Source organism: Coenobita brevimanus, chromosome 49 (genome assembly GCF_032717465.1).
Source record: "Coenobita brevimanus isolate Jiangsu-jjx chromosome 49, ASM3271746v2, whole genome shotgun sequence".
NCBI classification, from domain to species: domain Eukaryota; kingdom Metazoa; phylum Arthropoda; class Malacostraca; order Decapoda; family Coenobitidae; genus Coenobita; species Coenobita brevimanus.
Genome location: NC_137002.1, coordinates 21,922,144 through 21,948,643, shown reverse-complemented (window position 1 = coordinate 21,948,643; position 26,500 = coordinate 21,922,144). Strand labels below are relative to the sequence as shown.

Genomic DNA, 26,500 nt, shown 5'->3' with positions numbered 1-26,500 from the left:
TTCCTTGGTGTGGGTGGATGTGCTGCCATGTAATGTAGTGGATGTTGTGGGTTTGTGGAGGCTGCAGCAAGAAACTGGGTGCCTCTCATGTTTAGGTGATCCTTGACTATGAGAACTTTGGTTTCCTGATGTAGGTGGTCTGTGGGTGTAGTAGCTGTGCAGCCTGTGATTATTTTTAGGGCCTTGTTCTGTATGGTCTGTAGAGTGTTGTAGTGTGTTTTGGTGAGGTTAGGAGCCCAGGCAGGGCTTGCATAATTCTTCACTGATCGTATGTATTGTTTGCATACTGTGGTGGTGGTGGTTTCTTTGTTGTGTCCGAATGTTGTATGGACAAGTGATCTCAAGGCATTGAGTCTTGGTGTTATTTTATTTTTAATGTTTGTGATGTGTTGTTTAAATGACATTGATGTATTGTATGGTACACCAAGGATTTTGTGTGTGTGTGTGTGTGTGTGTGTGTGTGTGTGTGTGTGTGTGTGGTAGGGGAGTGTTGTTGATGGTGAGGTGTGGGATGTGACTGTGTTCTGCTGTCCAGTTTGTGAGATGGGTCACTGTAGATTTGGCTAGGGCTATTTTGAGCCTGTTTGTGGTGAACCATTTGTGTAGTGTGCTGAGGTAAGTTTGGAGGATATTAGCAGCTGTGTTTGCATTTTGGTGCGTACATGTAAGTGTTATGTCATCTGCATAGGAAGCTATGTGAATTTGTGGTGTGTGGGGTATGGGTATGTCGTGCATGTATAGGTTAAAGAGTGTAGGGGACAAAACAGATCCTTCGGGGACGCCATTTGTGAAATTTCTGATGTTAGAAGACTGACCAGCAAATGTTACGTGTGCACATCTGCCTGCTAAGTAGTTTGCCAGGCATCATTTTGTGTTATTGTGCATGTTTGTGTTGAGTATTTTGTGAGGTTGTGGCGGGGGATGGCATCAAAAACTTCGCTGATATCTAGTGTGGTTAGGAGTGCTCTGTGTGGTGGCCTAGCTGAATTCATGCCATCGAAAACTCTCGGTGTAAGGTCTTGTAAGAAGGGTGTTTGTGGAGTGTAGTGGCCTAAAGGCATGTTGTGATTGGGCTAGGGAAATGTGAGGTGTGACTAGTTGTAGTACTAGTCGTTCAGTTACTTGAGAGGGGGTGCAGAGGAGTGTGATGGGTCGGTGTGAGGAAGGTAACGTGGGGTCTTTGTTGGGTTTAGAAACAGTGATGATAATGCCATGCTTCCAGATGTTGGGTATTATGTTGTGTGAGTAGCTGTAATCTGATATGTTGGTGAGTGCTTGTATGCCTTGTGGTCCAAGGTGTTTAAGGTGAATGTTGCTTATGTTGTCTGGTCCACAGGCAGAGGTGGCTAATGATGTGCTTCGTCTGGTTGTAGGTAAAAGGTGCATAGTCTGGGTCTGTTGGGAACTGCTTCTTACGTCGGATTATACGTCGGTCTTCGGGATGGGGGTTTAGATGGCTGACTTGTGAAAAGTGATTGGTGAGAGTGTTAGTCGTAGGTGTCAGTGCATGCATTACCTGGATGCTGGATCCTTGGGTGAGGCCGCTTAGCTCCCTCCACGTCACTTCTGAGCCTCCTACGCCCACCACGTCCTTCACCGCTACCTGGAAACACTCCTGGATGACTCGTACTTTCAGTGGTTAAGGAAGTGCCCTAACACCTCTTCCTTACCGATTTATTTCTGGATATGGCTGGGTAATGTGTGGTAGGTGGAGGCACGCATCATCCACCCACTTAGTGTAGTGGTACCCTGTTTTTAGGGTAGCTCTACATCGAGTGGCAAGCCAAATGATTTCCAATAAACCACGAAATCATTTACAATGTTGGGTGGTAACCTTATAACCAACCAACACGTGTTCCCTACGTGACAGTAAGTGGACTGGGGGAGGGTTAGTGCCTCTCCCCGGAAAACAAATAACTAAAAATAAGAACAAAAAGCCTCGGACCAGGACTGACCAAATGATGACGACTAAGAAACGTACAAAGGACATGATACGGATGGCGACCTGGAATGTAAGTGGTGCAAATGATGAAGTGAAAGAGAGAGAGATTGCCCAGGTGCCTGAGGGTGTGAAAGTGGATGTATGTGGATTAACTGAAACTAAATGGTGAGGTGAGTGTGTGAGAATGGGAGTATGGATGGGGGATATGTACAGAGGCAGGTGAGAATGAGTGGGCAAAAGAAGGAGTGTATATTGTTGTGAGTAACAGATGGAAGGAGAATATAAAAGAGTATGGCTCAGTTGGCTCAAGGATTGTGTGGGTAAGATTGAAAGTTGGACTACAAATGTGGGCGATTGTGTGTGTGTATGCCCCAACGCAAGATTTTGCAAGCAGAATGAGAGAAGAGTTCTGGACAAATGTGCAAGTGTGCATGGAAAAGTTTGAAAGGAATGAGAGAGTGTTTTTGATTGGTGATATGAATGGTATAGTAGGGAATTTGAAGGTGGATGGAGTAGTTGGTGAGTGGGGTGTACCTGCTGAGATAGATGAGAATGGAAGTGCTTTACTGGACATTTGTGCCAGGAAGGGGTTGGTGATAGCCAATACTCTCTTCAGGCACAAGATGTTCCACAGGTATACATGGCGAGTGATGAGAAGGATGGGTGGTGAACTGAATGAAAGGAAGGCAATGATTGATTATGTGTGTGTGGATGAAAGGATGTGGAGATGTGTAATGGATGCAAGAGCATACAGAGACTGGGGAAGTGGACTTTCTGACCACCACTTGGTGGTGGTCAGAATCAAGGTCCAAATAAAATGGAGAAGTAGAAGAAGGGAAGGACGGGAGGAAGGAGTAGATGTAAGGAGAGTGGAAAGGTTACAAGAGGATGAGAAAAAGGCAGACTATAACAGAGAAGTGGAGGAACGATTGGGTAAATATGAATTGGAGCAGATGGGGGATGTGGAAGGTGTGTGCAAGATATTCACAGAGGAAATATGTGCAGCTGTGAGGTGGTGTGTGGGGTGAAAAGAAGACGAAAAGGGGTGCTGGTGGAATGAAGAGGTGAGACAGGCTGTGGCACAAAAGAAGAAAATATATAATGAATGGATGAGAAATAGGAGCGTGGAAGAAATTGAGAGACGGAAGAGAGAGTTATATGTAGAAAGGAAGAGACAGGTGAAAAGATCAGTAAGAGACAGTAGGAAGTGAGTGGATGAGGAATTTGGAAGGAATTTGAGTGTTAAGTGGAGGGAATGTAAGAAAATGTCCTGGAAAGAGGTAAAGAGAGTCAGACAGGGTGGCAATGAAGTTAGTAGGGGAGTGAAAGATAAAAATGGTAGATTACTAGTTGAGAAGGGAGAAAAGGTGAGCAGATGGAGAGAACACTTTAATGAATTGTTGAATATAAAGAATGAAAGTAATGCGAATATAAGGCTGGGGAATGGCTGGGAGAAGAAGGGAGGTGAGAAGACAGGAAGGAATCAGTAGGATGGAAGTTGTGGAAGCATTGAAGAAAGTCAAAATGGAGAAAGCCCCAGGAATTGATGGAGTGTGTGGTGAAATGCTGGAGCATGGGGGAGAGATAATAGTAGAATGGATGTGGAAGATGTGCAGATTGACCTGGGAGGAAGGTAAAGTCCCGGATGATTGGAAGTCAGGTATAATTATTCCCCTGCACAAAGGGAAAGGGGAAAAAGAAGTGTGTGGTAATCATAGGGGCATTTTTCTTCCTAGTATGATAGGAAAAGTATATTGTAGAATACGTATTGACAGAGTTAGGGAAATAACAGAAGAATTAGTCGGAGAAGAACAGGGATGCTTTAGGAAAGGAAAAAGTTGTGTAGATCAGATATTCATTCTTAGATTTTTAGTGGAAAAGTGTCTAGAGAAAGGAAAGAAGTTGTATACGGCCTTCATGGATTTGGAGAAAGCATATGATAGGGTGGATAGACAAGGATTGTGGAAAGTATTAAAATTATATGGAGTAGATGGGAAGTTGTTGAATGCTGTGAAGAGTATGTATGAGGGTGCTAAGGCTGCAGTGCATGTGGATCGTGAACTGAGTGATTTTTTCTATTTGAAGGTTGGGTTGAAACACGGATGTGTCATATCTCCATGGTTGTTCAATTTGTATTTGGATGGGGTTATAAAAGAGATACAAGGTAGGGCAGTGGATGTTGGAGTGGCACTAATGAGAGAGGGCAGTGTTTGGAAACTTCCTGTACTGTTATTTGCAGATGATACTGTGTTGTTAAGTGAAGACGAAGAGGAGTTGCAAGGTTTGGTGGATGAGTTTGGAAGAGTGTGTAAGAAACGGAATGAAAAGGTGGATGTAGGGAAGAGTAAAGTGATGGTCTTCGGTAGAGGTGAAGTCCGTGAATGTACAGCGAGGTTGGATGATGAGGAATTGGAAAATGTAAGTACGTTTAAGTACTTGGGTAGTGTGATGAGTAAGGATGGAAGTTTGGAAGGGTACAACAAGGAAGAAAGGTTGCTGGTTCCTTGGAGGCAGTGATAATAAATAGGGAAGTGAGCATGGAAGTGAAAAAGTTATTACATGACAGTATTGTGATACTGACTCTGACGAATGGTAGTGAAGCTTGGACGTTGTTGGAGGGACACAAGTCAAGAGTGAGAGCAGTGTAAATGAGTTATTTGAGAGGAGCCTGTGAAGTCACATGGAGAGACAGACTGACAGGAGGATGTGAAGGAGGGTTGTGGTGTGGATGTGGATGTGATAGGAAGCATTCGGAGAAACACACTGAGGTGGTTTGGCCATGTGAAGAGGATGGAGAGTGAGAGACTGACGAGGAGAGTTTATGTGAGTGAGGTGGAGGGGGAGAGAGGGAGGGGAAGGCCGAGGATAAGATGAAGGAATGGAGTGGAGAGGTATATGAGAAAGGTGTGTGTGAACCGGGAGCAAGGCAGTGAAATGGCAGGGAACAGAGTGACTTGGAGGCTATTTGTTTGTGGCCACCCCGTATAAGGGATTAAGGCGTCTGGCAATAGATAGATAGACCTTAATTATGCACAATATGGTGATATTAGAATGATTTAAGCAACACAGAAAAGGGCCGTAAGAAGTAATAAGCAAAATAAATCGCTTAGAATGAGATATAAGGAAGCTTGCATAACTGACGAAATGTGGACCCATACCTCACTTACAGCCTCACTTAAGCCTCATTACTACCTCATTTACAACCTAACTAACAACCTCACTTAGTATCTCACTTACTACCTCACTTACAACCTCACGTACAATATCACTCTGAACCTCACTTACAACCTCCCTTACCACATCGCTTATGACCTCAATTACCTCACTTACCACCTCACTTACCACCTCACTTACAACCTAACTTACAACCTCACTTACAACCTCACTCACATCGCTTACTACCTCGCTTACAACCTCACTTAAAACCTCACTTACAACCTCACTTACTACCCCATACTCTGCTCACAGTAACTTTGCCTCTCTCTCTCTCTCTCTCCCTCTCCAGTGCTGAGCTACAACTAAAGATTAACACTAGATATTGTGCTAGTCACGAAGAAGAGCTACGGAAAGGATGTAGAGCTGCATTTTATTATATTCTGCCCTATAGCTACGGAAATTGGCTATAAAAGGACGAAAATTTCAGCCAAGTTGAAGTAAACGAAGTATATAGCAACATAACAGAGAGAGACTGACAGACAAAAAACCGTATTCCGTACTTCAAACAACATAACTGAAGGTAAATTCGATCCACCTTAGTTATGAAGCAGGAAAAAGTCTCCTTGGTTACTGTTGCAATTGACTCTCCAATCTGACTACACCTGACCATCAACTGAACTGAAAGAGGTTAGGGATCTTTATCAGATGAAAAGTTCTATAGAATTTCGTTTTTTCATGGATTTCAAGGAGAGACAAAAACTGGGGTGGTTTGAAGGAGTATATTAGCAGAACTGTACTCTTTTCAATTTAACTTGGCCTAAAATCGACGCCTCTCCATTTTGCGCTATGCCACTTAAGTCTTTTCCTGAGTTGCCTTATCTGTCTCGCTTCCATTGTGCTGCCTCCTCGCCTGGTCACTATACTCTTTTCAATAAAACTTGGCTAAAAATTGACACCTCTCCACCTTTCGCTAAGCTACTTAACTATTTTCCTATCTATCTGTCTATCTTACGCCTTAATCCCGTAAGGGGTGGCCACAAACAAATCACCTCCATGTTGCCCTGACTCCCGCCATTTCCCTGCCCTCCCCACAGCTCACACATCCCTCTCTCATATACCTCTCCACTCCATCTGTTTTCCCGAGTACCTTTATCTGTTTCGTCTAGTTGGTGCTGCCTCCTCACCTGGTCATTCTTGGCGGAGTAGAGGGTGTAGTGGAGGACGACACCTGTGGAGGGTCGAGGGGGAGACCAGGTAACCAGGACCGTCGTTGGCCCCGTCACCACCGCCCGTATGGCTTCAGGGGGACCAGGTACTAAAGCAAAGATAGTACTCTCTGATGGGCAATATAAAGCACATCTATAAATAAAAATGAACACTAAAAGGAAAAAATTCCAATGGGACAGGCATGAAGACAAAGAAATTACTCTCTCTGATGGGTAATATGAAACACATCTATAAATAAAATGGAAATGAAAAGACACAAGAAAAAATGTTCGGATGGTCATGCATGTGGCGTCAGGATTCCGAGGGCTTGAATGATGAGTGAGTGAGTGAGTCGCCCATATCACCGGACACTGAAGAAAAGCAAAGACATGATGAATGATGAATGAATGGTAGTCAATAATCCATTACAAATTCTTTCTCATAAAAAATATCGATAAAATATATGCAGACGGTCATTATTGCAAGGTAGTGTCAGGATTCCAGGGACTTGAATGGTGAGTGAATGAGTGTGCGACCCATTACACTGGACGTGTTGTAGATTAGTTCCATGCCTAGCGCTTTACTTTTTCCTGTTCTTGCTTTCTGAACCCTGACTTACCCCATCCTTATGTCGGAAAAGGAGGTTGGGATGATGATGATGATGATGATGATGATGACGACGATTCACTGACTGACTGACTGAATGAATGAATAAATTAATAAATGAGTGAGCGATTGAGTGAGTGAGTGAGCGAATGAGTGAATGAATGAATGGGTGAGTAAGTGAGCGAGTGAGAGAATGAATGAACAAATACATGAATAAACGAGTGAATGGATAAATGAATGAATGAATGAGGGGAAGCAATACTACTGTAAACAAAGAAGCCATGTTTTAATACTCCTCACGGGCAACTGATCAATTGCGCCTAAAAACAGTGAAGCAAGTCAGAGAAATATAAATCCGAGGAAGCTTATTATTGATGTCATTTATGCACTGGCCATCAATTATCACTACTCATGCAAAACACCTATACTCTCTCCACTTTAACTTGGCCTAATTTGGTCAGATATCCTTGCTGAATGCTGGGAGAGAGAGAGAGAGAGAGAGAGAGAGAGAGAGAGAGAGAGAGAGAGAGAGAGAGAGAGAGAGAGAAGGATGCACAGCGACGTATTGTGTTATTTAGCAAGAAGGATTGCAAATGGACGAATAATTCCCCCAAGTTAAGGTGAACAGACTATAGCTCTGATTCGTCTTTCCTTCCTGAGTGTGGCTGGATATCATGGCAAACTGGCTGAGAATTTACAACTGGTATTCTAAGTGCTCGTCGATTAAGGAAGCTCCCTAACAACTTTTCCTAAGCGATTTATTTTGCTTACTACATCTTACTGTCCCCTTCTGTGTTATATAAATCCTCCAAACATCGCCATCCTCTGCATAAATAACGTGCAAAAGGATGTTAACCAGCCATATTCGAGAATAAATCGCTAAGGAAGAGGTGTTAGGGAACTTACTTATCCAACAAGAATACTAGCCATGCACAACTCTAAAAACTGTTCATCAGAGAGTAGGGAGGAAGAGGAAGAATAAGTCGCTCAAGTAAAGCAGCAACGTACACACTTTTTGATAAATGCAATATTATTTTCCTTAAGGGTCGTATCGTGGGTGACAGGAGGGTTCGTAACATCTTCTTAGTGATTTGTTTTGAATAATAAAGTTTACAATTATATCAATGGCATAGAAGGGGATATGGACGTGTGATAAGTAGAATAAACCGCCAGGGAAATGCTGTTGCGATAAGCCAACCTAAAATACGACCCTGAATTTCAGCATTAGACCCTGAGTTATAAAGTCGTAGGTTCGATCCCTTAGTAGCTTCGTAACACATATTCCATGAGCGATTTATTTTGCTTATTACACCTTATTCTTCTGCGTGTCAGTGGCTCAGAGTAAGATGATAGTAGACAGATATAAATAAGTATAATAAAAGAGGATGAAGGTATAATATGCAAAAATAAATCACTAAGGAACAAGCCCTACGAGGTCTCCCATGCAATCCAGAACAGAGGCCCCAAATGCTCGATCTCTACCATCATCCTCGGTGCGACAGAAGACCGGGTAGTTTGGGGCGCTGTACCCGACGTCGTTGAAGGCCGTGACGGTGACGCTGACGTTGGCTGAGGGCGGCAGGGAGTCCAGGTTCTTCTCCAGGTTGGTCGTGTTCACCTGCCACGCCCTACCTGGTGACCGGAAGGCGCAGGTGTGAGTAGGCAGGGGTGGTGGGAGGCCCTATGGTTCTGTGTGTGTGTGTGTGTAGTTCAGTGTTTCTAAAAGTGTGGTCCGCGGACCCCAGGGGTCCATGGAACGTTCCAAGGGGTCTGCAGGCTAGTTTGAGTATCAGATAAAACATATTATAGTATCTGGAGCAATTGAACGACTTTGTAGAATGCAGTGATATTTGCGATTTGGCAACTCTGAACCATGATTACTAAGTAATTCAGTAACAATTTTAGTATATTATAGCCTACAAACACCTTTACACCCAAGAGGTAGTGTAGGAGGGATATCTACTCATTATTAAGGGTCCGACACAGGATTAGTTTTACTAAAAGGATCCGCTGCACGAGATAGTTTAAGAACCACTGGTGTAGTTGGATAGATGGACAGATAGACTGACTGGCTGATGTAGATAGGTACATAGACACACAGACAGACATATAGGTTGTTAGATAAATACAGAGAGAGAGAGAGAGAGAGAGAGAGGAAAAAGGAGATCGAGGACAAGATGAAGGGTTGGGATGGAGATATATACTATAAAAAAAAGTCGCGGCGCACAACTCTGAGGTTGTTATTACCGTTCCCTGGCAACCTACCATTTAAAAGTGCGTCTGATTTCGTATCATGGTATACACGAATCATGTTATTATGCACGCATATATTATACACAAATAATATTATACACGAACATATTATACACGAATAGCATGGAGGCGGTGGCTCTATCGATAGAGAGGTGGCTTGCGGTCCTACCGGACCCAGGTCCAAATCCCCGCTGGGGCAGGGAACAGTTTAAGGATTTGAATTTCATTACGTCAGACTTTACCGATCTACCAGAAGACCCGCCGACATGTCGCAAAAATACCCCCGCTAATACCATTACACCAGTCCTGTATGAGACAGCCCTAGCATGTATTCAATATGGACGGTGGGTGTTAGCGCCGAAGTGGTGACATGTAGAGGGATACGAAATGTAGGAGGACTACTGGGCCTTGGGAGCAGGCTGAGAAGCCTATGCCCAGAGTCGAGCACATAAAAAAAAAAAAAAAACGAAATCAGAGGCACTGTTGAGGGGTTGGTTGCCAGGGCACGATAATACCAACCTCAGAGTCGTGCGCCGCGACTATAGTGACGAATACGATGGTGTGAGCTGGAGGGAGCGCAGCCTGAAGACGGAGGACAAGATGACATGTAGGGGGTTTGCTTGTGGCCACCCCGTTCGGGATGAAGGCGTCTGACTACAGATAGATAGATAGATAAAATAAAAAATCAAAAAAATACATAGATATATAGATACACTGACACATACGTACATACCTGTACATGCATAGGCGACATACTGACAGACAGACAGACCCAGATAGATAGATAGATAGATAGAAAGGCAGACAGATAGACAGACAGAGAAAGAAACAGCTAGACAGACATAAAGCCCATCACTTACTGTTGGCATGGGTGTGGGCATAGGAGGTGGGCGTGACTGTGATGGTATATCCGGCCACCGCAGCGTGGGCGCAGGTGGTGGGCGGGGGCGACCACCACACCCGCACCCCACCACGCCCAGACCCGCGGCACGACACTCCGCCAGGTGGACACGACAGGGCTGACGATCGTTGCTCTACGTTATTTTCCATTTCCATCTTATATCCAATGACGTTTTTTGCTCTAGTTCTTTCATATTAACTTGGCCCAGATTCTCGTCCTTTAGCAGGTTATTTCTTATCTGTCTATAGCAAGACGCCAAAATCCCGTAAAGGGTGGCCGTTTGGCTCTTAGTTGGTTGTTTTACGGGGAGGGGCACTAACCCTCCACCAACCCATTTGTTGACACGTAGGGAACATGTTTGGGTTCAATTACATTAAAAGACATTGCTACGGCTCTACACCTTTCTCATAACACTTCCTCGTGACTAACAGAGTAATCTAGTGTTAATAAAAGATACTCTACGGCTCTGCACCCTTCCCATAACACTTCTTCGTGTCTAAGATAACAATCTAGTGTAAATAAAAGACACTGCTACTGCTCTACATCCTTCCCATAACACGTCTTCGTGACTAACTTAATAATCTAGTGTTCCTTTATTATTATAACTCAGCATTCAAGATGAAGAGATTGCAATTGTAGGCCAAGTTAGAGTAAAACAAGTATAGACGATGTTACTAAAAACTCTGTAATCATGAAGGAGGTAAAATAAGGTATCAGGTAGATTAGTCGGTAAGAGGGAGTTTTCAGCCAAGCCTCTTTAGTTTCCACAGTTGATTTTTTGCATCTCGAAATGAACGTGTCTTGAATTTGGCTCTGTTATTTTGTTTTCATTTTTCGAGGAAACAATCTTACGGGTTTTGGCTTTGGTTCCTTCTTCCTTGTATTAGAAAATCTTAACTAAAAGAATTCCTAGTATAGTAAGCTTGACTGAAGAACAGACATGGGGCTCTAAGGATTCCATGTACTCGTCCTAGCAGCTCTCTTGCCCTTTACCTGTAGTGAATGGCTGTGAGCTAACTCAAGTCCCTCGTAAGCTGGCATAAAATACAAAACTCTCTCCTCTTGCACAAAATATTCTTTCTCCTTGTACTAAACGCTAACAGTGACAGGCTTTGGCAGTCAGGTGGCCCAGGTTTCTCCTCAGTATATTAAGCCGTTTGGCCTGAAAAGCTATACTCCTCTTACTCTAACTTGGCCTAAAATTGCCATCCATCCAGCTGGAATGCTGAATTGTAGGAAAAGAAAGATTGACACTAGATTTTTATGTTACTCACAGAGAAGTGTCATGGAAAGTATGAACAGCGTAAACAGTCTTTCTCTGCCACAGAGCTACGTGAAATAAGCCGCAAAAGGACGAAAATCTGGGCCAAGTCAAGGTGAAAGGAGTGTAGTGAAAAACATAGTAGGTAGTTCACAGCTAAAGGGTTGAGGGTTCTTCCACTTGCCAACCGTATCACCATTTCCTTAGCGATTTATCCTGGACAATGCCCCTCAGAATCCTTTTGTATAACACTGATGCAACAGTGAAATTAAAACGATATAAATGGCAGTGAAGATAATATCAAGGAGTAATATGCAACATAAATCGCTAAGGAAGAAGTGCTACGAAACCTCCAATGCAATCTACTACAGTTCAGAATCTTAATATAAATTTAGCTATTATAGAAGTGGTCTCAAATCCATTCCAAAATAGATATATACTCGGACACAACACACAACTTTTCACGCCTGCCTCTGACCTTTGCTCTTAACTCCATCATCTAATATACTACACTTCTGGCCGCGCGCGCGCGCGCGCGCGTGTGTGTGTGTGTGTGTGTGTGTGTGTGTGTGTGTGTGTGTGTGTGTGTGTGTGTGTGTGTGTGTGTGTGTGTGTGTGTGTGTTTAGCAAGATGACTGCAATAGGGTCACAGATGGGCCTGTTTTAATTTTATGTAGATTAAAATTTTCTAAAGATGTACTGTATGTTGACTCCTAATTGTTCCCGCTGGTTATACGAGAAATGCGTCAGGAATTGTGGCCGCTCGGCACTTATTTGTAACTACAACTCTAATTTGAAATGGACTATAATGACAGGTGATGGAGAGTGAGGGAGTGTGGACAGGTGTGGAAGGTATGGCCAGGTGTACAGTACTTGTAATCTGGAGTGTGCCTTGGGATGCCACTCACCGTCATGGCTGGTGGAGTCGACTATCCTTGGTGAGGACAGTGGGCCTGGTCCCGCCCTGGTGAAGGCTCGCACTGCCACCTCGTACAGCGTGGCGGGTGTCAGGCCTCTCACCTCGTACTGCTCAACGCCGCCTGGTTCTGTGCAGCAGGGACCGTTTTAGAACGTGTGTGATACTGCTACTCCTACTGCTGCTACTATTACTACTACTACTACTACTACTACTATTACTACTGCTGCTGCTGTTGTTCTGTATGCTCCAGCAACTGCTTTGACTATTGCTACTACGACTTTTTACAACTACTACTTTTACTACTACTACTACTACTACTGCTGCTTTCATCATTTGGTATATGTGGACACCTACCATTCACTCAATGTAGAATTACCTTGAGGTGAGTCTATACTGCATGGCAAGCTAAATGATATTTTGTAGCCCAAGAAATCATTTACTGTGCTGGATGGTAACTGCATAACCAAATGGATACCTGGTGGTCTAGTGGGTTATGGCGCTCCAACCAGGTGTGGTCCATCCAATGGGTAGATGGGGTTTATTGCTCACATAATACTGTTCTACCCTCCTCTGTCTGTTTCTCGGATACTACCTCACCCCTTTCTGATGTGGCAGAGAGACCATGATGATGATGATGGTGATGATGATGATGATGGTTATCCTGTGCATTTACGGATTCTGAAAGCAGTTGCATTCGCTGGTTCGAATAATAGGTATCTTCCGGTAACATTTATTGTGTACACCCGAGAAAAGTTCCGCGTTATACACTCGCCCACCACTTCGAAAAAGTAAATGTGAGACAAGTGGCAGCGAAGCAGTAGCCAGCATTCATCTATCTGGTAACTGTGTGAGAAGGATGGGGAGGGAAGAGGGAGGGGTAGGAACTATCAGCTCCCCCAGCCTTCCTCCTCCATTAACCTCTCCCCTCCCACACAGTGGTATTAGACATTTGAGTGTCTGGCTACTGCTTCACTAGTGGCTCTCTCACGCATAAAGGTCCGAACTGCCAACAGGTGAAGAGAAACACATCTGTAAGAAAAAATGTACCCCTCCTCCATAAATAAATAAATAAATAAATAAATAAATAAATTCTAATAATTACTGTAGATCTGCAAGGTAGAGCCAGGATCCGAGGGGCGTGAATGGTGTTTGAATGATTACCTGTCATTGTCGATGAATATTTTGTTGGTACTTTTCCTGCTTTCTCTTTCCTTGTTTAATGAAATCCACCCTACCCCATCCTTACGAGGGTCAAAGAGGTCAGGATGATGAACATGATGGTAATGATTTATTTTGCTCATAATTGCAGTTCCCGTCGTTATATTTTGAAGACCTTCATATTTCAGTCAGACCTGTAATGTGGCAGACCTGTGACTGGCCTGGTGAAGTATATGTGAGTGTGGCAGACCTGTGACTGTCTTGGTGATGCGCATGTGTGTGTGGCAGACCTGTGACTGTCCTGGTGATGTGCATGTGTGTGTGGCAGACCTATGACTGTCCTGGTGATGTGCATGTGTGTGTGGCAGACCTGTGACTGTACTGGTGATGTGCATGTGTGTGTGGCAGACCTGTGGCTGGCCTGGTGATGTGCATGTGTGTGTGGCAGACCTGTGACTGGCCCGGTGATGTGCATGTGTGTGTGGCAGACCTGTGACTGGCCCGGTGATGTGCACGTGTGTGTGGCAGACCACCGACTGGCCTCGTGATGTATGTGTGTGGCAGACCTGTGGCTGTCCTGGTGATGTATATAATGTGTGTGGCAGACCTGTGACTGGCCTGGTGATGTATATTATGTGTGTGGCAGACCTGTGACTGGCCTGGTGATGTATATAATGTGTGTGGCAGACCTGTGACTGGCCTGGTGATGTATATAATGTGTGTGGCTGACCTGTGACTGGCCTGGTGATGTATATAATGTGTGTGGCAGACCTGTGACTGGCCTGGTGATGTATATTATGTGTGTGGCAGACCTGTGACTGGCCTGGTGATGTATATAATGTGTGTGGCTGACCTGTGACTGGCCTGGTGATGTATATAATGTGTGTGGCAGACCTGTGACTGGCCTGGTGATGTATATAATGTGTGTGGCTGACCTGTGACTGGCCTGGTGATGTATATAATGTGTGTGGCACACCTGTGACTGGCCTGGTGATGTATATAATGTGTGTGGCTGACCTGTGACTGGCCTGGTGATGTATATAATGTGTCCCTGGAGGTTCTGGCGCCTGACTGCGATGGTGTAGCCTCTCAGGATGCCGTGGGTGAAGAGGGGTTCAGGGGCGCTCCAGGTCACCAGCAGGGAGTGAGGACCCCTCGCGGCCACGCGAACGTCCCGAGGCGCCCCTGAAGGTGCTGGAAGAAAAATGACATTTGATCAGAGGCAGAATGTGACCTTATTATCAAAACAGTGAGGGCAAACGTGTCGACAAGCCATCACATTTTTACAGTTATTTATAGACCACCTGTGATTCTTAGACGTCATTAGCCTGCATCCCAAGTCAGCCGATTTAACTCAACCCACGCAAGTCAAGGAGTAGGTGAAAGCCTTACCCTCTAATCCGAGATGTGAAGAGATTATCTTCAGCTGAATGCAATTCATTGGTGGCAGCAAGAATTAGCAATGAAACAGATTAGTGAAGGAGTGAAGAGAGGCAATCAGCTCATAATTTTAGACCCAATCTATCCTACAACACAACCAGAAATACTCTAATTTACATTTACACCCCTATCTTTATACTATTTATACTTGAATGGACGAAGCCTAGCCCAAGAGAGAAGCAAATAATGTCCGCCAGTCTGATCTGCACGAGGATTAAACACAGGACTCATGGATTATGCCTAGTGGCGAGCTGGACGTGTTAATCAAGGCACCCCCGGCTTCTGTATTTTAGAAATCAGAAAAAAATGAAAGTGAAATTAATTTTCGCAGTTTCACACCAAAAAGTAATCTATTAAGCGAAGTCTATGGCACGTATTCTCGTGGGTTATGGAAGCTCCCTAACACCTCCTCCTTAGCGATTTAGTTTCAGATGTGACTGAATCATATCTTTTTTTTACGTTATTTATGCAGGGTATGGTGAGAGTGGAAGGATTTATGTAACACAGAAGAGGACAATTTAGGGGTAAGAAACAAGCTAAATCTCACAGGAAAAGGTGTTAGGGAATTTAACCAACTCGCATACGGGCTTAAGTTTTCCCAGTAGTGTGGAGTGTGATTCATTCTATTTTGCTAACAATTTCCACGGCAAGTGGGTCTCAGTTTACCCTTATCTTATCTAATTTAGACATAGTAACCTTCCAGTCCTAACCTAATGCCCTTATCAGAGTCCTATAACACCTAATTCCTAACTTAGTGTTGGTATTAAGGGTTGGTAATGTGGTTGGTAATGTGCTGTGACAATTAAATGCTTTGCTCAGATTGTAAACCAGGATACTGTGTCAGACTTTGTAAATACTGTATAACTTTCTCGGCCAAAAAGCCTTGTACTCTGCTTCTTATTCTTGTTCTTATGGCGCCTGGTGGTTTAGTGGGTAATTAAGGCGCTCAAATCGGATTGAGCTTGTGCAGGTTTATATCCAAGGAATGGTTGGGGTTTATTGATCACGTAATGCCACTCTGGGGTGAGTGAGGCTGTGTCAGGACCCACTTGCCTAGCCCAGGGCTAATACGCTCCTCATGGGGCAACGAAGGATTAGATGATGAATGAATGGATGAATTAATGTTCTTATTATTCCTTTTGTGTCACAGTGACGGCCCATTGTTGTGATGCTAACCTTCCTCGGTGGTGTGACGTTACAGGTGGGTGTGGTCTGTAGGAGGGCTTCCGGGTAATTTAGGTAAATAGGCGCCACACCACTGTACAGTACTCAGAGTAACGAGAGTGTAAAATCCTGCACCAACCCTCCTTGTTAGTGTTAAGACTATACTTGTGGGTGGTACTGTGAGACGTGCACGTCAATGTTTTATCCATTAAACTCTTAAATCAGAATGGAGTCCTTTATAATTTCCCTTGCTGCTGCCTTACGATTTCCTTTAACTTGGGAAAAGGCTCTTGAACTGAAGGAGATGAATCATGGCTTTACCGAACCCATCCAGTTCCAAAATCCTACCGCACGCTGATTAAACTTGTTAGGAATGGTAGGATAAAGTAAGAAAGACATCTCCTAGCCCAGTGGGGTAAAGGAGGGATGACGTGTTTCTAGGCAATCGGAAGAAAGCCTAGGTACCCCCTTGGCATTACATACTGGTAAGGTAGAAACAGTAAAATTCTAAATTGCCTAAGTCGTGGTGAAGAGGCGTGTGGGTGATGACTGTTTGAGGGTGTCCAGACGATGAATAGGTGAGTAGAGAGAGGATTTTTTTTTTTTTTCCTACTCTGAGCATAGGCTTCACAGCCTGCTCTCAAGGCCCAGTAGTCCTCCTAATGCCATACAACTCTACATGTTACCACTTCGGCGCTAACACCCACCGTCCATATTGAATACATGCTAGGGCTGTCTCATACAGGACTGGTGTATTGGTATTAGCGGGGGTATTTTTACATGTCGGCGGGTCTTTTGGTAGATCAGTAAAGTCTGATTTAATGAAATTAAAATCCATAAACTGTTCCTTGCCCCAGCGGGGATTTGAACCTGGGTCCGGTAGGACTGCAGGCCACCTCTCTACCGATTGAGCCACCGCCTCCTCTGGAGACTGAAAGACTAACGAGGAGAGTGTGAGTGACGTGGAGGGGGGGAGAGGGAGGGTGAGGCCGAGGATGAGATGGAGGGATGGAATGGAGAGGTACGAGTATAAGAGAGACGGGGGGGGGGGCTGGGGGGAGGGCAGTGAAATGGCTAGGGGCAGGGGGACATGGAGGCGATTTGTTCGTGGCCACCCCTTACGGGATTAAGGCGTCTGGCAATAGGCAGATAGATAGAATAAATGAATAAATAAAAGGCGAATGCACTCCTTCCATTATATACTGATGATAGAAATATGCTACTTTTACATTAACTTGTAACCAGATTTTTGTCATTTTGTGCCTCATGTAGCTCAGTGATAGAAAAAGACAGTACTGCAGCTGCACATCCTTTCTGTAACGCTTCTTAATGACTAGCAGCCTGTTCCAGTGTTACACTATTGTTGCAACCCAGCAATCAAGATGGAGAGGTGGTAAATTATAGGCCAAGTTAGAGTAAAACGGGAATAGTAAAATCCTGCACTGATTTTCCTCGTTGGTGGTGACAAAGATGCACGTGGGTGATGACTGTGAGAGAGGTCCAGGGAAAAAAAAATGACAGTAAAAATGAATACACCCTGAAATTGTACAGTGTCTGAAAGGAACGGCCAAGTAAAATGATCCCCTCACCTTCCTCTGCTGTGGTGGAGATGCGTGTGGGTGATGAGAGAGTTAAACGAAAAAAGAAAAAAAAGACAATAAAAATTAATACGCCCTGGTATTGTGGTGTCTGAATGGGAAGGGATAAGTCAAATGATGGCCTCACCTTCCTCTGTGGTGGTGAAGGTCCGTGTGGGTGATGGCTGTGATACTCCGAGGTCGTTGTGTGCCATTAGTCTGACCATATAGGTGTGGTGTGGGGCCAGGCCTGTCAGCACGTGGGATGCCGTCCACTGCCCTACACTCACATTGCGACCGTGGCCAGACCAGGACTCCTCCTTCACCCCTGCAGCATGGGGAGGCGAGCATAGTATTTACTCAACACGTTAAACATAGCATAACATAGCATAGCATAGCATAGGATTACACAGCATACAACCACCCTTACCTTCATACTCAAAACAACCCATCCTTATCATTACACTCAGAACGACCCCCCCTTATTCTCAAAGCAAACCCCCTTGTCCCTATATTAAAAACGACCCATCCTTACCCTTATACTCAAAACAACCAACCCTTACCCTTATACTTAGAACGACCCCCTTATCCTTATACTCAGAACGACCCCTCATACCCTTATACTGTATGGTGACCGCGGCGGGCTGAGGCAGAGTCCACGACACCACCGCTGACCTGCTGGTGACCTCGCTGACCGTCACGCCAGAAGGGGCAGTGGGCGGCTCTAGCAGGGGTGATAGGAACGTGAGGTGGTATGGGTATAGTGCTATTTGGTATGGTGTTAAATGGTGTAGTGTTATTTTGTATACAGACGTTGGATTTGGCTCTGTGTTATCTTGTTTTTGTTTTTTCTTGGCGGGAACAATCTTATGGGCTTCTGGCCTTTGGTTCCTTTTTCCTTGCATAACAAAAAAAAAAGTAAAGCGGAATCCAGAATAGTATTTATTAGCGTAGTGATAATAGGTACGGTGATAATAGATTCAGTGATGATAGGTATAATGATAAAATGTTTAGTGATCATAGGTATAATGATAATAGGTATAGTGATAATAGGTACGGTGATAATAGGTATAGTGATAATAGGTATGGTGATAATAGGTATAGTGATAAAAGGTACGGTGATAATAGGTATAGTGATAATAGGTATAATGATAATAAGTAGAGTGATAACAGGTATGGTGATAATAGATTCAGTGATAATACAGTAGGTATAATGATAAAATGTTTAATGATAGTAGGTATAATGATAATATAGTGATAATAGGTATGGTGATAATAAATAGTGTTAATAAGTATGGTGTTAATAGGTACAGTGTGCTTACCTATAACAGCCACGTGGAACACCTGGGAGTGGGCGCCGTGTGGGTTGGTGGCACGGCAGGTGTATGGACCCGCGTCGGCAGCAGTCACTGACACCATTTCCAACACTGCCCTCACCACACCCCCTGCCTCACTCTGCCGAATCTTTACCCTGTGTGTGTGTGTGTGTGTGTGTGTGTGTGTGTGTGTGTGTGGGAGGAAGAAGATGGAATACGTACGTTAAAATCAACTATCTCTTCTGTTTCGAAAATTCTCTCCAATCTTCATAAAATTTTTGGTGAGAGTAGTTAAAGAATATATACTACACCATCCACTCACTTGCTGTATTGTTGCCTACTTCTTCCGTCACATTTATCATTTTTTTGTGTCTGCCCTCCTCTCCTGTAAGCCAGGAAACCATTTACAGAACTGGGAGGTAATCATATAACCAACCCATACGTGTTCCCAACGTGTCAGCATGTGGGTTGGTGGAGGGTTAGTGCCCCTCCCCGTAAAACAACTAACCCAAAGACAAACGGCCACCCCTTACTGGATTATGGCGTCTGACTATAGACAGACAGCTAGATTCAGGACGCTTTCTCTGGACTTATATAATCGTGTGGAGGCAGCAGGGCTAAATTAAACAGCCTTGAGAATGAAGGGGATAAAGATTACGGAACTGATTATGTTGGGAGAATGATTTGAAGACCAAGGGAGGTATTCTCATCGGTTAAGGAAGCTCCCTAACACCTTTGCCTAAGCGACTTTTTTTCCTTATTACACCTTACTGTCCATCTCCATGTTATATAAATCATTTTAATATCGCTGTATTCTGCACAGATAATATGCAAGAGGATAACATCAACCATATCCAAAAATAAATCACCAAGGAAGAGGTGTTAGGGAGCTTCCTTCTCCTACGAGAATACAAGCCCAAGTGTAAGGGCCGATAGCGGTATTGTGACAACTGATAATGTTAGTAGTAGTAGTAGTAGTAGTAGTGGCAGCATCAACAGCAGTAGTAGTAGTAGTAGCAATAGCAGTAGTAGTAGTAGTAGTGATAGCAGTGGTAGTAGTAGTAGCAATAGTAGTAGTAGTTGTAGTAGTAGTAGCAGTAGTAGTGGTGGCAACAGCAACAGCAGCAGTAGTCGTAGTAGCAGTGGTAGTAGTAGCAATGGCAGTAGTAGTGGCAATTGTAGTAGTAGTAGTTAGTAGTGGCAGCAGCAACAGTAGCAGTTGTAGTAGAAGTAGTAGTAGTACTAGTAGTAGGAGTAGTGGTGGTAGTAGTGATAGTAGTTGTAGTAGTAGTAGCAGCCCCAGGTTCATCTGAAAAGTGAACCCAGTGGACTATAGGCTTGAAGTGTCATTCTGCAGTCACCATCCTCCTGTTGGGGGATAGGGAAATTGATCCACCTGGTTATATCAGTGCCACCACGTGAAGGCGTCTCCCTCCAGCACAGGTGTTATCAGGTAAGTAATATGTACTCTTACGTGTGTCCAGGTGAGACGGGGTCATGGTGTCGGAGCCAGGTAAGGGTGAGGGGGTGGTCACCTGTGGCCTCACAGGTCACCGTCACCACCTGCCCAGCGTGGCCCGTCACACGTCCACCCTCCGTCACCACGCGCGCCGGGGCTGTCAGGGAGATGGCTGAGGTGAGATGGTGCTGTCATGGAGATGGCTGAGATAAGATGGTGTGATGGTCAGGGGAGATGAGGCTGGTGAGATAAAGTGAACTGTCTCCAGGATACTTTCTCCTTTACTTAATGTAGTGCTGCCTACTTCCTCCTTTACCTTCATCATTCATTTTCTGTGCCTGCCCTCCTTTCTACCTATTTCTCCCATCCTCCCTGTCACTTTTTATTACTCTTCTTTCCACTTCAGGTGCCACTACACTGAGTGGCATTCCTAATGGCTTCATATAATCCAGGAAACCATTTACAACGCTGGGTGGTACTCATATAGCCAAACAGCGAGATGTGGAGCCTACTATGGTGTCCCTGTTAACTGGATGAAGAGACGCAAATGCGGCATCCATCCAGGAATCAAACATAGATCCTCTACGTCGCACTTCGATAAGGCGAGGTGCTGTTTACTACAAGGTAACATCGGTTCCCTGCATGGGGCGGTTCTACAGTTGCGGTTGCTTGCCTGAAGTTGATGGGTCTGCTCGGCCAGACAGACCAGAGCTATTCAATTACAACAATAAATCAGTCACTTACTCTACGTTCTTTCTCACCTTCTCAGTTTCACACTGACTGACTGCTTTCAGTTTAGCTATACTGTATTCACTTTTACTAGGCGTAAGATTGCCACCTCTCCATCTTCAGTGTTAAGCTGTAATAACATATTAACATTAGAATATGGTGATAGTCACGAAGAAGATCTATGGAGGAGGATGTTGGGCCGTAGTATTGCCTTATTCTGCCACTGAGCTAATGGAATAAATCTGCAAAAGGACGAAAATCTCCTCTTAATAGAAATGAATGGACCACAGTTTTCACAAATTATTTCCCTTATGTGAGCCTCAATAAAATATATGGCGAGGGCAATTGAAGACTGGCGCTCCACCCACCGTGCACAGTCAGCTGAACCACCTTGGAGATGGGTTTGCCGACAGAGTTTGCGGCCCGGCACAGATACCAGCCAGCATCCGGTGTCTTGGCCTCCTGCAGGATGAGGGAGCCGTTTGAAGCCTGTGAGGACCTCACCCCATCCACTACCAGAGGCTGGAAGTCCCTGGCAGCCTCACCTAACACACAAAACCTTCATATTATTGTCTCACCAGGCAGTGTGAAAATGGGAGTAGGTATTTATGGCATTAGTTGGAGGGAGAGGGAGGGGGAGGCTGAGGATGAGATGGAGGGATGGAGTGGAGAGGTATATGAGAGGGGGAGGTGTGAGCTGGGAGCAGGGCAGTGAAATGGAGGGGGACAGGGCAATGTGGAGGCGATTTGTTTGTGGCTATCCTTCACGAGATTAAGGCGTCTAGCATTAGATGGACAGATCTGTTGACTCTGAGAAGTACAACAAACATTAGCAATATTCTTTTTCACCAGTGCAACAAAGAAAACGTTATTAGCTCAAGGTAACTCAAACACAAAATTCATGAATTAATCCACGTGGTATTTCAGTCCAAATAACGAAGGATAGAAGCTGTTATTGTCTTCATGTTAAAACATACATTCTCCTACCTGGAGTTTTCATCCAGGTGATAGCAGGCTGAGGGTAACCACGGGCATTGCAGTCCATCACCACAGTGGACCCCACCAAGGCTGTACCACCTGAGGGCTCCACCACCCACTTAGGAGACACCTGTCCAACGCACGCGCACTATGAACACTATATTATAACTGCAATACTCCTTTCATTTTACCTTTTCTAATACTGACCGCTTTCTACCTTGAACCCCAAGCTATAAGAAGGGATCAGCACAAGAACATGACACTACTCACGAAGAGTGCTAGGGAAAGTATGTAGAGTCTTAGCTTTGTCTTTTCAACCACTGACATGAAATATGCTTCTGGTAGACGAAAATCTGGGCCAAGTTAAGGTGGAACGAGAGTAGTTTTCTTCTATATAACTCCTACATCTAGGCACGGAATCGTGAAGCAAGTCTATAATGCATCAGTTTCAGTCCCATTTCAGCTGCCTGAGTATGGAGAACAAGTACAAGATATGGTATACTGTTGCGTGTTGCTGTGCCAGTGAACATCTCATATCTCCTTTTTGATTACAGGGTGTCCCGGGAATAGACGTACTAACTTCACGAGATGATTCAACGGCTGATATTGAGTAAAACAAATGATCTATCAACACTGGTCCTATTTTCAGTGGTTATACAGCTAGTTATTAATGACATTCTGTGTGAATTATGAGGGAGACTGTTTACGTCCATATGGTCATCGGTAATTGTAGCTCCATAAGGGATGAAAGCAGGACACAGGTTTATATGTCAATTTCTCCTCAATATCTGTCCAGGAATCATCGCCTGAGGATACTATGGCAAGTACTGGACGCCCTGTATACGGATAGGGACAAATATCTGACTGATATTTTACCTTATCCCCCTATACCTCTCCTCTGGTAGCAGATATCCTAAGATGAAGGAAGGCTGGTCAGTTTCTCTATCTATAGCTGATTCTTTCTAATATGATGTGTCAGAGAGGGAAGTGATGGACATAACTGTGAAGCAGACACAGTAGGAAAGTATGCAAAATTTAGTCCCTGAACGTCACTGTACACTGAAGAAAAACACGGCTTGTCCACCACTGTTTCAGAGCCAGTGAGCTGCTTACTGCATTATCTCTGCAATGATTTGTACCCAGATAAAGTTATTGCATTGGCTACACTGAAACGAACTTTATCATTTAGACCTAAGTTAGGTGAATTATTGTCAACTTCAGTACATTTATCGTGAACCAACGCAAAGCCAAATTACCATACTATTATTAAGCAAAGTTTCCAGACATAATTCCAGAACGGTTTTATTTAATGACACCTAATTAGTACGGCTGACACACACAGAGCTCTACTCGTCTGGTGGTGATACAGAATTGCATAAAAATAGCTCGAGGTCCACCATTCCACATACCATAAGCTACAATATCCGTGAAACTGAAGAAAGAGATCCATACTGTCAATCAACTTAAGACTGTCTGGGGTGAAGCTTTGCAGAGGTTAATTATTGCTGAGAAAAAACAGCGAGTACAGTGGCACGGCCGAGACAATACGTACAGTTCAGTGCCTTATAGCTGGTGTGTGTGTGTGTGTGTGTGTGTGTGTGTGTGTGTGTGTGTGTGTGTGTGTGTGTGTGTGTGTGCGCGCGCGCGCTCACCTTGACCCTGATGTTGGCTGTTTTGTTGACGGCAGCAGCGGCGTTGGCAGCTTCACAGGTATAGGCGCCTGAGTGGTGCTCCTGTAGCCTCTTCAACACCAGCACCTGCAATACAGTCACCCTTCTTCACTCCACGACAATGACCTCTTACAGCTTATCCCTCTGACTTAACTCCTCCCAGCCTCGCCAATCCCAGTTCCATACAGTTACCAATTTCACCTCTCCATATTAATCTCTGGTGTTGAAAAGAGGGACGCCTTCCCGTGGTGGAACCGATTTCACCGGGTGGCTCCTTTGTCCAGTTATACAAACGTCCCTTGCCTCCTTCCCCATCCCCAGAAAGGAGGATGGTGCGCTGCTGAAGGGTAACTTGAGCCTGAAGTCTACTGGGTTCAAATTCAGATGAGCCTGAAGCCACAACATCAATAAGAACAACGACAATATTACCTCAGGGCAATGGCTTACAACTATACTTATTCTGACCTAAATATTGTCAGTTTGTTCCATCCTAGCTCGTCATAATTGCCACTTCCTATTCTACATCATGTTCTCTGGCTATCTCTTCCTATCGCTCCGTCTCTGGGCTGCAGCTCCGTTACACTGTTTCCATCACTACCTATGATACGGTGATGAATATAAAACAAAGTAAAAATTAGCTAATCACGTTGTGTATATACAGTGTTTCTTTTCAATTGCACCACACAAGAAGCAGTTTCATTGTTTGGGGCATAATTTTTGGATGACTTACTGTGCCACTCTGATAAAGGGCATTAAAGAAGAAGGTTACATTTCAGTCTGTCATGTCAATATCATACATACAAACATACATACATCATCTAATCCTGTGTTGTCCCCTGAGAAGCGTAGGAACCTGGGGTTAGGCAAGTTGGTCCTGATATTTAAGATGAGAGTGACCAGCCTCACACATCCCTAAGTGGCACTGAGTGAGCAATAAACCCCAACCATCCCTTGGATATAAACCTACACAGGCTTATTCCTGTTGGAGCGCCTTAATTACCCATTAAACCACCAGGTGTCATAGTTTGCTTATATGGTTACCACCCAGCGTAGTAAATGGTTTTCTGGTGTCACTAAGTACTATGTAAATCTCTCACCTGGCTGTACAATCCACCAATTTATCCTGAAGACAAAAACAATGTAACCTTAAATGGCTTGTGGATAAGAATGGTAGTAAAGGAAGATTGGTTTTAGTTTCATCACCTCAGCTATTTTCTTCTGAGGGATGCTGTCCTTCTCACCTACAGAGCAACTATTTTGACAGGTAAAGCTGTTGGCAGAAAACGAGAACGAGGTTGACTAGAAGAGTATGCGAGTGAAGCGTTGAGGAGGGAGGGAGTGGGAGACCGAGGAGCAGGAGAAGGAGGGATGGGGTGGAGAGGTATATGGATGATGGTACGTGTTGGAAGGATGATAGCTTGATGGCGGGGGTAAGAGGAAAAGGAGGCAATTTCTTCGTAGGCGTCTGGGTATGGATAGGCAGAGATGGACAGCAGACCCACCATAGAGAACTCGCTGGTTCGTTTGCTCTCCACGTCCGGGTCATGCTGGAGATGGCGACCGTCCTTAAGCCAGTTGATGGTGATGGGCAGATCCCCCTCCGTCACGGTGCAAGGCAGCTGAGTCCTCTGTCCCTCCTCCAGACTCCGCCGCAGGTTGAAGTTATCGATCACAGGGGGTTCTGAGGCATGATGTGGGTCGAAACAGAGGGGCACCTTTAACTCGGTCCACTGAAGGTAAATATTAATATACCTGGTAGCACACAACTCTAAGAAAGCTAATCAACACTTTTCATCTAAAGCCTCCAGGTCTATGGTTGGAGGAAGAGAGAGTCTTCTTTACTACCCTTGTCTTAGTCTAGTAGTGCAGTCACACACTCAGAGGAGCCGTCTAGCATGGAGTAATTGCCCGCTGTATGTTTTTATGTTATTTCCTTCACAACACGTAGTATTTAAGTCTTCATTTGTCTAACCATTTCCTACATGGTAAATAAAGCCCTTCGTAAACATCATGAAAATGGTTTATCATAAAAGGGATATTCCTGACTATCAACATAATCGTTCACAGAGTTTACAGCAACAGTGAGAGAAAAGACCAGCTGTGAAGTCTCAATCAGATTTCGCTGTATTCCAAGAAGCCGCTTGATACACTGGAATATGTCCAAGAAGATGATACAATTTGGCGAGTTTAGTTAGAAAAATTAGTTACATAAATTACTTAGAGAAATTACTTATACTTTATCCCTGTTGACTGCATACGGTTCATTAAAACAGATAACCACTGAAGGCTCAAGATTTGAAGAGGGGACCTTCCAAGAACTACCCTTCCCTGCGACTCAATTGTAGCTAAGAGAGAGAGAGAGAGAGAGAGAGAGAGAGAGAGAGAGAGAGAGAGAGAGAGAGAGAGAGAGAGATATGCAAGCTTCACCTTTCAATATCATGCAAAGAAGCTAAGAGAGAGAGGGGGAGGGGGGAAGGTATGCAACCATCACTTCCTTCCCACTCATATGAGAGAGAGAGAGAGAGAGAGAGAGAGAGAGAGAGAGAGAGAGAGGGAGGAGGGGGGGGAAAGGAAAAAACCACACTGACTGAGGACGTGCAGGAAGGTGTGTGAGGCTGCCGTCTGCCCCTGTCTGCCGGTCACAACACAGGAGTAGCGACCAGCATCCTCGTGGCCTGCGTTTCTCACCACCAGCGTCCCGTTACCCAACACCTCCTGCCTGCAACACAACCACGGTACTATATCGCATTTACTCTAACCTGGCT

At 44.5% G+C, this 26,500-nt stretch overlaps 1 pseudogene; it reads right to left on the bottom strand.

The window, feature by feature from the left end:
• Window positions 1-26,500, bottom strand: part of LOC145399552 (cell adhesion molecule Dscam2-like) — a 248,756-nt pseudogene that overhangs the window by 40,365 nt on the left and 181,891 nt on the right.